Source organism: Dipteris shenzhenensis, unplaced genomic scaffold (assembly GCF_047967505.1).
Source record: "Dipteris shenzhenensis isolate YYH24624 ecotype China unplaced genomic scaffold, Dip_SZ_1.0 scaf0495, whole genome shotgun sequence".
In the NCBI taxonomy this organism is placed as follows: Eukaryota; Viridiplantae; Streptophyta; class Polypodiopsida; order Gleicheniales; family Dipteridaceae; genus Dipteris; species Dipteris shenzhenensis.
The window spans coordinates 8,717-22,500 of NW_028239801.1; the positions used below are offsets into that span (position 1 = coordinate 8,717).

General features: G+C 44.0%; 2 non-coding genes across 2 annotated transcripts; both read left to right on the plus strand.

Annotated features, from left to right (window-relative positions):
- Positions 1–9,179: 9,179 nt before the first annotated feature.
- Positions 9,180–9,253, plus strand: TRNAP-GGG (transfer RNA proline (anticodon GGG)). The gene has a single exon. It is a non-coding gene; the product is annotated as a tRNA-Pro (tRNA).
- Positions 9,254–13,285: 4,032 nt separating this feature from the next.
- Positions 13,286–13,357, plus strand: TRNAN-GUU (transfer RNA asparagine (anticodon GUU)). The gene has a single exon. It is a non-coding gene; the product is annotated as a tRNA-Asn (tRNA).
- Positions 13,358–13,784: the final 427 nt, after the last annotated feature.

Here is a 13,784-nt window from a genome sequence, read left to right on the forward strand (position 1 = left end):
AGACGCAAGCGTCTCTTAATTCATTCATCCAAAAAGGATCCGACTTTATACGATAACATAATAAGCAACTTGGGTATTCGGAGATTGAAGAGACGCCGATTCCAATTTATAGAAATCCAGTTCTACCGAAGCTAGGGTCTGCAAAAATTACCAGGAACATAATTCATGGGTATACCTCCTACGAAAGTGGATCCAGTTATAGTGAGTATGGGTCCCCACCACCCGTCGATGCACGGTGTCCTTCGACTTATTGTTACTCCAGACGGTGAAAATGTCGTTGGTTGTGAACCAATACTTGGCTATTTACATAGAGGGATGGAAAAAATTGCTGAAAACCGGACGATTCTGCAGTATCTTCCCCACGTGACGAGATGGGATTATTTAGCCACCATGTTTACCGAGGCAATAACAGTGAATGCGCCGGAGAAGTTGGCAAATATTCAAATACCGAGAAGAGCTAGTTACATACGAGTTATTATGCTCGAGCTAAGTCGAATAGCTCCCCACCCGTCATGGCTCGGACCTTTTCTGGCGGATGTCGGTGCACAAACCCCTTTTTTCTACACATTTCGAGAAAGGGAAATGATTTATGATTTACTTGAGTCTGCTACGGGTATGTGAATGACGCATAATTATTTCCGCGTCGGGGGAGTAGCGGTAGATTCACCATATGGGTGGCTAGATAAATGTTTGGATTCCTGCCACTATTGCCTCTCAAAAGTCGATGAATATGAACGACTTATCACAAATAATCCTATATTTCTGAAACGAGTGGAGGGGATAGGTGTCACTGGTAGGGAAGAAGCTATAGATCGGGGCTTATCCGGACCCATGTTGCGAGCCTCGGGGATTCAATGGGATCTTCGCAAGGTGGATCACTACGAATGTTATGACGAATCGGATTGGCGGATCCAATGGCAAACAGGAGGAGATTCATTGGCCCGTTATTTGGTACGAATCGGCGAGATGAGAGAATCCATAAGAATAATTCAACAGGCCTCGAGACTCCTTCCGGGAGGTCCATATGAAAATTTGGAATCTCGACGCCTTAGTCAGCAACGAAAGGAAATGGGATGGAATGATTTTGACTATCAATTTGTCGGTAAGAAATCCTCTCCCACTTTCAAATTACCTGAGCAGGAGCATTACGTAAGGGTGGAAGCTCCCAAAGGGGAATTAGGGATATTTCTGATTGGAGATGATAGTGTTTCTCCCCGGAGACGGAAGATTCGTCCGCCTGGCTTCATAAATCTGCAAATTCTCTCTCAATTGGTAGAAGGAATGAAACTAGCCGATATTACGACAATATTAGGTAGTATAGATATCATCATGGGGGAGGTTGATCGCCGAAACGGCAATTGGTACAAAAAATTTCGAGGAACGCGTGATTGACTTATTTCACAAATTGGGAGTTTCGAGAGATTCTTCCGAATTGATTTGGATTCTGATTTCCATTCCCACCCTTATCGTAGGAATTACAGTAGGAGTATTAGTTATCGTACGGCTCGAGTGAAAGGTATCTGCGGGGGTACAACAGCGTATCGGACCTGAATATGCAGGTCCTTTGGGAATTATCCAATCCCTGGCCGATGGAGTCAAGCTCCTACTGAAGGAAGATATTGTTCCAGCCAGGGGCGATACTTGGCTATTCAATATTGGACCAGCTGTGGTAGTCATACCAGTCTTTATAAGCCACTTGGTGATACCCTTCGGGCAGCACATTATTCTAGCTGATCTGAGTATAGGTGCTTTCTCTTGGATCGCCATCTCAAGTATCGTTCCCCTAGGGCTACTTATGGCAGGATATGGTTCAAATAATAAATATTCCCCTCCAGGTGGTCTTAGAGCTGCTGCTCAATCAATTAGTTACGAAATACCCCCAGCCCCATGTGTACTATCCATATCCCCACGTGCGACTCGCTGAATAAGATTGATGGGAAGAGGGTTATTCCGATATAGAGATTCGGAATGAAGAATCTTTCACTGATTTGACAGAACAACTGGATAGTCATCTGGGTGAGATCGAACAGCGTCTTGCAGCGAGTGAATCGAGTCCCATCCCCCATGTACGGGAGTGAAAGCATGTCCGAGCAGTAAACACTGTTTGCCCCCAGGTACGGGATAGATTTACAGGGCCTGAAGCGGGGACAAGAAGGGACTGAACCTCTTTTCCGGGATTGAGCGGGAGTGGATGGTCAGGAACACTAATATACACAAGAGATTTGTGAGAAGGGTGGAGAAAAAAGTTGCATAATAAAATCTCTTTTCTCTTTAATTGGATAAAGACTTAGCCTCGGTAGGGATGACTAGGTAGTACATCTTGAAAATCCCAATCCCGAGTATATTCCTATCTACTTAGATTATGACTATCCGGAACGAAGTAATCCTTTCAACGGTTTGATTTTTCTGCCCCTGGCGGAAAAAATTATTGATATATGCGAGTATCTCCTTTACGTAGTAGTCTCAAGAGGATTGGGATCATAGGAATCCTCAGGCTAATCCTCTTCTCGGCTGAAATAAAGATAGGTAGGGATCCATCTATGTGGAGATATAAAAGAAGTATCGGTAAATCCCATTCCACCGAGAAACGGTGGAAGATTCCGAATTATATCAAAAAATAACTGAAAAGGTTGAGATGGATTCAGAAGCTATCACTCCCTGTAGCAAACAGAATCCCATTGGTTGAGATTGGGACGCTCCTCAGGGGGGTGTCGCGCAAAGGAAGTGATTAACTACCAATCCCCCTCTCGGGTGACTTATGGGGAGCCGTATGAAATCCCAATTTCATGTACGGTTTCGAATCAGAGGTGGTAATAGCAATTGTACCGTCGACTATAATTATCTGATAGCTTAAGTACGGTTGACATAGTTGAAACACAATCTAAGTATGGTTTTCTGGGATGGAATCTGCGGCGTCAACCTATAGGCTTTATAGCTTTCTTCATATCCCCATCGGCAGAATGTGAAAGGTTGCCATTTGATCTACCAGAGGCGGAGGAGGAACTGGTAGCGGGTTATCAAACCGAATATTCAGGTATAAAATCTGGTTCATTCTATGTTGGTTCTTACCCAAATTCATTGGTTTCCTCGTCGTTTGTAACAGTCCTTTATCCGGGTGGATGGGATTCACCAATTCCATTTCTTCAAGAATTAGGGCAAATTTTTCCCTTTCGGACTCTCAGCAGTGAATCCTTTGATGTATTCGATGCAGTAACAGGTGTCATTACCACATCAGCCAAGTCTTATCTATTCCTATTCATTTCTATCGCAACGAGATGGACATTACCTAGAGTCAGAATAGACCAATTACTAGATCTCGGCTGGAAATCTCTTCTGCCCGTTGCTCCGGGAAATCCGTTGCTGACAGCTTCGTTTCGACTACCATCTCTAAAATGAGATATTCCCCTCATAGTTTACATCAATGTCACCCCGATTTTAATCTATCCAATCTCTAGAAACTAAGGAACTCCCCCAGGATTATCTATCACATGTTTCCCACGGTAACTGGATTCCAGGATTATAGTCAACGAGCAATACGAGCTGCGAGGTATACTGGTCAAGGTTTTGCGGTTACTCTAGACCATCTGAATCGTTTACCTGTGACTATCCAATACCCCTACGAGAAACTTATATCATCCGAACGATTCCGTGGACGAATTCATTTTGAATTTGACAAATGCATTGCTTGTGAGGTACGTGTCCGAGTATGTCTGATTAACCTGCCTGTCGTCGACCGGAGATTGATAAGAAGCATCAGAAAAAAACGATTAAGAAGTTATAGCATTGATTTCGGAGTTCGTATCTTCTGTGGGAATTGTGTCGAATACCGCCTAACAAATTGCTTGTCAATGACTGAGGAGTATGAACCCTCGACTTATGATCGTCACGAATCAAATTATGATCAAATGGCTCCGGGACGTTTGCCCCTCTCTGTCTCCCAGGATTCCGCAATTCAAGTAGTTCCAACTCTGAGTTATTCATCTGGGGGAGTCACGAAAGGAGATCCCAATAATCGAACTGTCACTCGTGGTGTCAATTGAATCTCCGTCTGAAGTTTGGAAGATAGACCGACTCCCTGGTTAGAAAAAATAGTAAGTCGGAGATGATTCAATATCGAGATATCTCTGCTATGCAGAGATATCCCTCCTTCAATTATTTCTACCAATAGGGGGGGGTGTGTCTACATAAGTAGGTCACACACATACACGTCGTTATTGAATAGTAATATAGTGAGATGGGAGAATCAAAATAACTGGGCATAATGAATCTACCTGAATCAATTTATGAATCTGTCTTGATACTAATCGAATTAGGTATTCTACTGGGAAGTGTAGGAGTGGTATTATCTGCTAATATAGTTTATTCCGCCTCTTCATCGGGACTGGTGTTTATCTGTATATCTCTCCCATATCTCGTACCGAATGCCGATTCTGTAGCTGCCGCACAATCGCCTATCTATGTAGGAGCTATAAATGTTTCGATCGTGTCTGCCGTAACGGTTATTGACGAACCAGTAGATTCCAATTCAACCATTTCCTGGAATATGGGAGATACTATTGCCTTAGGAGCTTGTACGGGTCTATCTATCTTATCAACCACTACAATTCGAGATACGAAATGGTCTGATATAAATCCAATCGACCCATCGAGGGATGTTGTGGGGGGAGTCTCAAAAAACAACATCCAGCGAATTGGATACCAATTGTTAACACAATTTCTGGTTCCATTCGAACTCCTTTCTATCCTCCTCCTAGTGGCTTCAGTAGGGGCGATTACAATGGCTCGTGGTGAAGGAATAACCAGACCCGACGAAGAACCTGCTTCGTCGTCTGGAGATGACTCCCCATCTTTCTAATTAATTACAACTTCTCGTAAACTCATCTCGTAGGTTAACCAATTAAGTTTCCGGGGGGTTAATACATCATGCTCGAACATGGACTGATTCTAGGTGCTTATCCCTATCGCGTTGGCTTTTCCGGATCAATCACGAGTCGAAACATGATTAGGGCACTGATGTGTCTTGAGCTGATTCTGAATGCCATTAATATAAATCTCGTAGCATTCTCCAATTTCTTTGACAATGAACAAATGAAGGGGGAAATCTTTTCAATATCCGTAATAGCCGTTGCAGCTGCCGAAGCTGCTATTGGGTTATCCATTGCTTCGGTCATCCAGCGTAATAGAAGATCGACTCGTATCGATCAATTTGATTTGTTAAAATGGTAATTGATTCGTCGATGACGCTATTTATTTGGGCGAATCGCTATTCAATGCAGGTGTATCACATCCAGCTGGTAATGCTGTCGTTTTCCCCCTAACAATTGCATTTCATTCCGAAAAATTATGTCATACCTATCTGAATCCCTACCTATCCCGTTCCTTAAAATTGTCTTGTACCGTCCCTCCCCATATTGCAGAACCCATTCATTTCACGAGGATGATGGGAGAGTTCCACCCACGGAGTGTCTATGTAGGTAGATGCGGAAAAACCAAATCAATACAAATCTTAGATTTGATTGAATGGAAAATAAGGGGTAGGGGGCAGGGGGGAGGGTAGGTACACCTCAACAACCCCAACAGGAGAATATCTTTGACACGTCAATCCAATAGGAGTGAACAAATTCGACGGCACATTCAGTAAAGATCTATGACACATGTATTGGTTGCACCTAATGCGTAAGAGCCTGTCTGACAGATGCATTGGAAACGATCCCCCGGGATGGGTGTAAAGCCAATCAAATTGCTTCTGCTCCTAGAACAGAAGACTGTGTAGGTTGTAAGAGACGTGAATCCGCTTGTCCAACAGATTCCTCGAGTGTACGCGTCTATCCGGGAGCTGAGACGACTCGTAGTATGGGTCTAGCTTATTGATTCATCGGTCAAGAAAGAGATTCAAGAATCGAATCGTTTTCTTTCCAACTCATACTCAAAGATTCATACTCAATTCTATTGAGTATGAGTTGGGGTATTAAGATTCCCCCCCCCCTCCCCCCCGCTAAAATATTTTTCCATCCACGATGAGTAACGTACCCTGGTTAACCACAATTGTTCTTTTTCCGATTCTGGCGGGTTCGCTATTTCCAATGCTTCCCTCCAATGGGAATAAGATCGTTCGGTGGTATACCCCAGGCATTTGTATATCGGAATTTCTACTAATCATTTATATCTTTCATTGTCACTTCCATATCGATGATCAATGCATTCAATTGGTGGAGGATTCTAGTTGGATAAATTCAATCAATTCCCATCGGAGTTCAGGTATTGATGGACTCTCCATGGGTCTCATTCTACTGACAGGATTTGTCACTACTTCGGCAACCTCAGCAGCTTGGCTAGTTACGCGGAATACACGTCTATTCTATTTCTTGATGTTGGCCATGTATAGCGGCCAAATAGGACTGTTTGCTTCTCGAGACATTTCGCTTTCCTCTCCTATGTGGGAGTTGGAATTAATCCCAATCTACCTACTTTTATGTATGTGGGGTGGGAAGAGACGTCTATACTCAGCCACGAAGTCTATTCTATACACAGCTGGTGGTTCTATCTTTCTCCTAATAGGAGCCCTAACTATGGGTTTCTACGGGACCCAGGAACCCTCCTTCAATATCCGAGATTTGGCAAGCAGATCACATCCTATATCACTAGAAGTGCTTTCTTATCTAGGATTCTTCGTGGCGTATGCCGTGAAACTGCCAATATTCCCTTTTCATACTTGGTTGCCAGACACTCATGGGGAAGCACATTACAGCACATGTATGTTGCTGGCTGGGGTATTACTAAAAATGGGAGGGTATGGATTGATTCGAATTAATATGGAATTATTACCTCATGCTCATTCCATACCTGCTTCGTGGTTGGTGCTATTCGGATCAGTCCAAATTGTTTATGCATCCCTGATTCCGCCGGGTCAGCGTAACCTTAAGAGGAGAATAGCGTATTCATCAATTTCCCATATGGGTTTTGTAACAATTGGAATTGGATCCGTGACAGATACGGGTCTTAATGGAGCTGTGTTACAAATGATTTCCCATGGGTTAATAGGTGCCGCTCTATTTTACCTTGCAGGGACTTGTTACGATAGGACACGTACCCTTTATCTCGATCAATTAGGGGGGATGGCTACCCCAATGCCCAGGATATTTACTATGTTTAGTATCTTCTCAATGGCATCCCTTGCATTACCCGGGATGAGTGGGTTTGTATCGGAATTGATGGTATTTCCAGGAATAGTGACTAATCAGCATTATTCATCTATATCTAAGTTATCGGTTGTAGTAGTCGAAGCGATTGGTACAGTATTAACTCCCATTTATTTGTTATCTATGTTACGTCGAATATTCTACGGATACAGAATATCCAACTATTCGGATCCATATTCAGTTGATTCCGGACCGCGGGAAATATTCATATCGATTTGTCTCTCTTTACCAATCCTCGGTATCGGTCTGTATCCAGACATGGTTGCATCTCTACGGAATCACAAAATACTATCTATCCTGGTTCCGTACTCTTTTATGGGATAGTAGAGGGGCAATAAAACGCAGTATCGTTTGGATCGGTAGTCGAACATATCTATTCAATGAGGATTACTCTTGGAAGCGGTTCTGGTATTAATTCCTATAAGGGAAGGCAGTGGGAATCCATGCCGCTGGCGACGTAATTGCATGAATGTCTGGGTGAGGAATCCACAGCGCGATTCCTCATGCAGACTCTGATTCAAATCACGAATTGATTACATGTAACACTTCAAGCATCTGACGAGGTAACATTTTTTGTTATCTCTCCCCCCGATCGAATTAGCGGTCTTCTACCTAATTATTAAGTAAGCCACCCGTGATTATGTAAACCGATTCCTGGTGGATTAACCCCTGAGAAACAAATCCAAGCAATGAAGAATCCTGTAGATGCTACAATAGCAGGCCCTTCCCCCTGCCAACCACTAGTTATTCTGGTATGGAGATGAATAGCATATATCAGCCGAGTCACTAATGCCCAGGTTTCCTTAGGGTCCCGGCTCCAGTAGGATCCCCACGCTTCATTAGCCCACACTGCTCCAGAGAGAATACCAACAGTCAGTAGAGGAAACCCTAAGCTGATGATTCGATAACTCCATCGGTCCAATTGGTGGATCAATCGGCACCTACGTGAATTCAAGGATAGTCGATGAAAACTGTTTCTCGGATTACTTCCTGCCTGCTCGTAGCAGTGTATATCCACTCCCGGAGAGGGGGTCCAGGTAGGAAATTCTTGATTTGGACCGGGGATAGAAAATTGTTCTGCGTCATAGGTGGCAATCGGTGGAGATGTTGCTGATGGAGATCCACATAACGAAGTCACATGGCTTAGTGGCATCATACTTACATGCGTCATTAACCGATGAGGTTGCAGAGCAGGTACTAGCGGTGTGGATTGTTGCATTTCCTCAGGAAGACCCAGAGTTGCGAATCCATGGGTCGACATGGCACCTGGTGCCGTGACTGCACCTGACCATTCGTTCCGACTCCTAATTCTCATAATTACATGCATTGGGGAGAAGCTCCGTGAAAGAAACATAGATGATTCATGTAGATTGCTCGGTGGTAGATGTTTGGGTTGAATCCGACGAATCGTCGTAAATCCCGTTATACAGATGAAAGCAATTGTCATACCTCCAACGCTCAAACTAATGAGTCTCTTGAGCTTGCGAGCCAGCCCCATCCGGTGAAACAGAGTGACGGAAAGAAGCGTAAGAAAAGAAATGTGAGCGAATATGTGCTCTATATCGGTGTGAATCGTAATGAGGAGAATCCAGTGAATTAGTGAGATTTTGGAGAGTATGTACCACCCACCCATTATTCCCAGGAGATTTCGGGTTTACCCCTTAAACGTCGAAACGGGGAGAATTCCCTATTCCTACTGCTTTTCCCAGTGGTTGTATCAGACACAGCCCTCGCCTGCAGGTTGAAATTAAATGCCGCTACTCGGATTCGAACCGAGATGCTCTAGCACTGCTTCCTAAGAGCAGCGTGTCTACCAATTTCACCATAGCGGCTCGCTACTCGTTATACTTATCGTAATTAATGATATCACATCTTCGGGTGAATCGTCAATCTTCCTGGGGGAGAGTACACACGCACAACAAGGGACCTTCCCTGTCTATAGTTGATTAGGTATACGGCGCTATACTTGTATAGGAATAACGGGATATGGCGTAGCTCGGTAGCGTGCCATCTTGGGGTGATGGAGGTCGCAGGTTCAAATCCTGCTATTCCGAATAAACGAGGTCGGAACATATTTTAAACGGAATAGAAGACGTTCCCGTTCCGGGAACGCAGATTTATCTCCCGATTCTCTTTGGGTGTTATCGACCCATACCCATTCGTAGTAGGGATAGAGATAAATCGATGATCGTGATCGAGACCCTTGTATCATAGGAAGGAAGAGAGGGATTGGGCTCCTTCTTCATGCACGTAACCCCCCCCCCCTCGTGGTTATTACCAACATTCATTGATACAACTCTGTTAGTATTTGGATTTTATTTACCGCACGGTACCGTCACGCAATAATATCAACATGTACCCGTACTACTTACTAGGGATCCAAATTCATCAATAAGTTCCCTGACAATCACTTATCTCGTCTTCCCCGTTCCAACAAACAAATAGTTCACTATCTATTCCGACCGACCCCACGTCCTATTGATACGGCAATTCCTGTTACAACCGGGGAGTACTACTGACCAGTTTCAGAAATTTTTTCATTTGTCACATAGTAAAAACTTCTCGACCGTCCAGTCAAAATGGATTTAGCTGGAGAAAAAGCTTTCGATGCTACTTCATTAGTTTGGGTCTTCCAAATATGATTGCGAATCTTCCTCCGCGACCTAGAAGTACGTTTTTTTGGAACTGCCATAATGAAATCTATCTATTCGGTTTTATCATCGAAATGAATGCGACGAGTATGTTGATACGTACGAGTAGAATCAATATAATGAGGGAGGGGGTGATTGCGTAGAATCATTAGAAGGGGAACAACTGGGGGAACTGGGTTTCCATTCTATGCAAAAGAATCCCAGCAAGAATCATTGACTTCTTTATGATAACAATTTGCTAACCAACCAACTCCTTTCCATTTAAGCAAATGGGATCTACTACAGATCGAACCAAATCCTGTCTGTATCCCGATTTCCTTCGCGTCTTCTTCTTAGAATGGATCTTCCGTATCACTTTCTTCCTCTCGAAACAGGGATGCAAGACGCGCCCCCTAGCAGTTGCGTTACTCAGCCGGGGATGTCCGAGATCAATTTTGGATCCGTGACAAACCAATGAAACTCGATATATCGACATTACCGTATTGGACTCTGATGCGTTGTGCCCAAGCAGAGCGAAGTGACGAACATCATAGAATCTCCCCGGTTCTACTCGGAGTTGTTTTCCTCCAGTATCAATTGCTGCATGTCTATCCGTAATAGTCTTGTCGTGTGAAAAATAACCCAAAACAACTCAATCGGTTTGGGGTCAAAAAATGGAACCTAGATAAGTATCTCCGACACATTTGATTCCTGTCAAGTCTCGACGCCGGGCTCGCACCAGAACGAGAAACAAATGGATTATTCGGTTTGATACGCGTGATCTCACCTGTCCATATATATTCCATTCTTCGACGCTCCATATATCTGACAACTATTGACAGAAAGAGTTCCAACCCGGGTTAAATATGTTTATGGAATTATCTTATGAATGTGCTTGGATTGTCCCCTCACGCCCATTCGTAACCTCTGGTTTGATCGGATTGGCATCGTTTCTTTTTCCAAAAGCCACTAAGAGCCTTCGTCGTATACGTGCTATGCTCAGTGTTCTTTCATTAGCCGCAGCTATGTCCGTCTCTATCGCAACATTCTGGCAACAAGTTACTGGTCGCTCCACTTTTGAATACTCATGGTCATGGATTCCCAACGACGATATTTCTCCAAAGATAGGATTTTCAGTTGATTCACTTACTTCCATTACGTCGATATCAGTCACCACCATAGGTGTCTTGGTTATGATTTACAGTGATAGTCATATGCGTCACGACTAGGGATACGTAAGGTTTCCCGTCTATTTAAGTTTCTCCACTGCCTCCACGTCAGGATTAGTGTTCAGTCCCAATCCAATACAGATTCATGTTTTTCGGGAATTAGTAGGGATGTGCTCTTACTCGCCGATAGGTTTTTGGTTCGCACGACCAAGTGCTGCTAATGCCTGCCAAAATGCTTTTGCAACTAATCGTACAGGAGATTTCGGATTATTATTGGGTATATTAGGTACGTATTGGATAACTGGTAGTTTCGAGATCCGCGAATCGTGTGATTGATTTAGTGAGTTGATTGATAACAACAGCGCCGGCTCCTCCCTTGCCAATACATGTGCTCCTCTACCATTTTTGGGTCCGGTATCTAAATCTGCACAATCCCCACTCCACGTATGGTTGCCCGATGCAACGGAAGGACCCACACCTATTTCGGCTCTTATACACGCCGCTACTATGGTAGCTGCGGGAATTTTTTTTGTAGCTCGAATGCTTGAATTGTTTGAAACCTTACCTCTAAGCATGAATGTTATCTCCTGGATAGGCGGAATAACGGCTCTACTGGGAGCGACGATAGCTCTTGCCCAGAAGGATATCAAGAAAGGTTTAGCTTATTCTACTATGTCTCAATTGGGCTACATGATGCTGGCTCTAGGTCTCGGTGCTTATAAACCTTCGTTGTTTCACCTCATTACACATGCCCATCCCAAAGCTTTGCTATTTCCCGGATCCGGTTCAGTAATTCATTCGATGGAAAGGGTTGTCGGATACTCTCCCAATAGAAGTCAAAATATGTCTCCCACGGGTGGTTCGCGAAAATATATGCCAATTACTGGAATCACTTTTCTTTCAGGTACTCTCTCTCTCTGTGGTATACCACCTCTAGCTCGTTTCCGGTCCAAAGATGAAATTATTGCAAAGAGTTGGCTACGTTCCTTTCCCCCCGGATGTATAGCCTCATTCACAGCAGTTCCAACTGCTTTCTACATGTTCCGCATCTATCTCCTCACGTTTGAGGGGAATCTACGCGCCGGTGGCGGTACCAATTCATCCCATTCCTCTATGAATAGTGTCATTCGGAGTAACACCAAAACGATAGCAACGAGTGGAGATGGGTATGATGTTCCTCCACCCCCGCGAGACGAAGGAGTCGATTCAGCAGGAGGTTATGACGGGGAAGATTCAGTCGATAGAAAAGTTTCTGCAGAGTCCAATATTCGTTCTGAGTCTCTATATCCTAAGGAATCAGACGTTTCGATGGTATTGCCTTCAGTAGTACTGTCGATACCAACTTCGTTGGTTGGATCAATAGGAGTCAATCTCGCTGGAGGAGAAACTGGTCCCGATTTGCTATCCGAGTGGTTAACTCCCCTTGCAGGCTTTTCAGAGGACAACAACAATCCCGAAAATTTGGTACAATTGCTAATAGATTCAGCAGGTTCGGTTGGTCTATCACTAGCCGGAATATCTATCTCCTACGTGATTTATGGACCGATATCCTCTCACACACAACCTTGCGGTGATATTGATCCTTTTGCCAAACAATCTATGGGTTCATTTAACCGTCTCATTGGGGACTGGTCACACAACCGGGGTTACATCGATCATTACTACGATATCCTTCTAGTGAGAGGTATTCGATTCCTGGGTGAGTTAACTCTTCTTTTCGACCAATGGGTAATTGACGGAATTATTAATGGCACCGGTATTTTGAGTTCCATAGGTGGAGAAAGCGCAAGATATGGGGAGGGCGGGAGAGTATCTTCTTATTCATTCGGATTGATGATTGGTATTATTCTACTGCTAACTGCCTTCGTTTCTCTTGTCTCCTAAGAGTTTTTTTCTTCTCCTTTCCAAGATATTCCTTATACCTCTATAAGTATCCTGTGACTATTCTACTATGTTTTCCGGAAAAGGAGAAATAGAAACTAGTGATTGGTGATCGATCGATATGCATCTTGGGGTTGGGGGGGGGGCGATCAATCACGACCAAGATCAACCATGACCGAGATCTTCCACACCAGCCCCCCCCCCGATTCGTAGGCTCTATCCGAGAAGGCAAAAGGGATTGCTATCATTACTGCTTCTTCCTATAATGAGAGTTAGGGTGTACGCGAGGTTCATGAAGTCTCGAAGAAAGCTTTGGGTCTTCGAGTGGTTAACGTCTTGCAGATCAAGGGGCGGCTCAAGGAACAAGAGTCTCTGGAAGTATATGGGATTGAATCATCTGCCACTTTCCTCGGTAGCTCAGCGGTAGAGCGGTCGGCTGTTAACCGATTGGTCGTAGGTTCAAATCCCACCCGGGGAGATTCATCCATTTCCAGTAGGATAGAAGATAGTCTAGATGATGTACCTCCCTTCAATAGGGATAATACTTCACTTACGTCAGGGGAGGGGGAGGTACCTCCTCATAATATATATCGTAGAAACCGATAGTATCTTTGAAGATTTACATTATCCACATTCGAGATTCTCAGTAATGAGGTAGTTCTCCCACACCCGTATGCCGAATCGGGACTATAACCATATAGTCGATCAACCGATAGAGGATTCAATATCATGCCTATTTTAAGCTCTAATAATGGATAGAAGACTCCATACCCTCCCTTCTCTTGGCCAATCTAATGCTTCTAAGGATCCGAGTCTAGCGTCGCTTCTTCGAGAATCCCTACTCCAGAGTACTGAATGGTTGGGATAAGCAAATCAATCAATCTTTGTTTTGTCCTCGTCGGAGT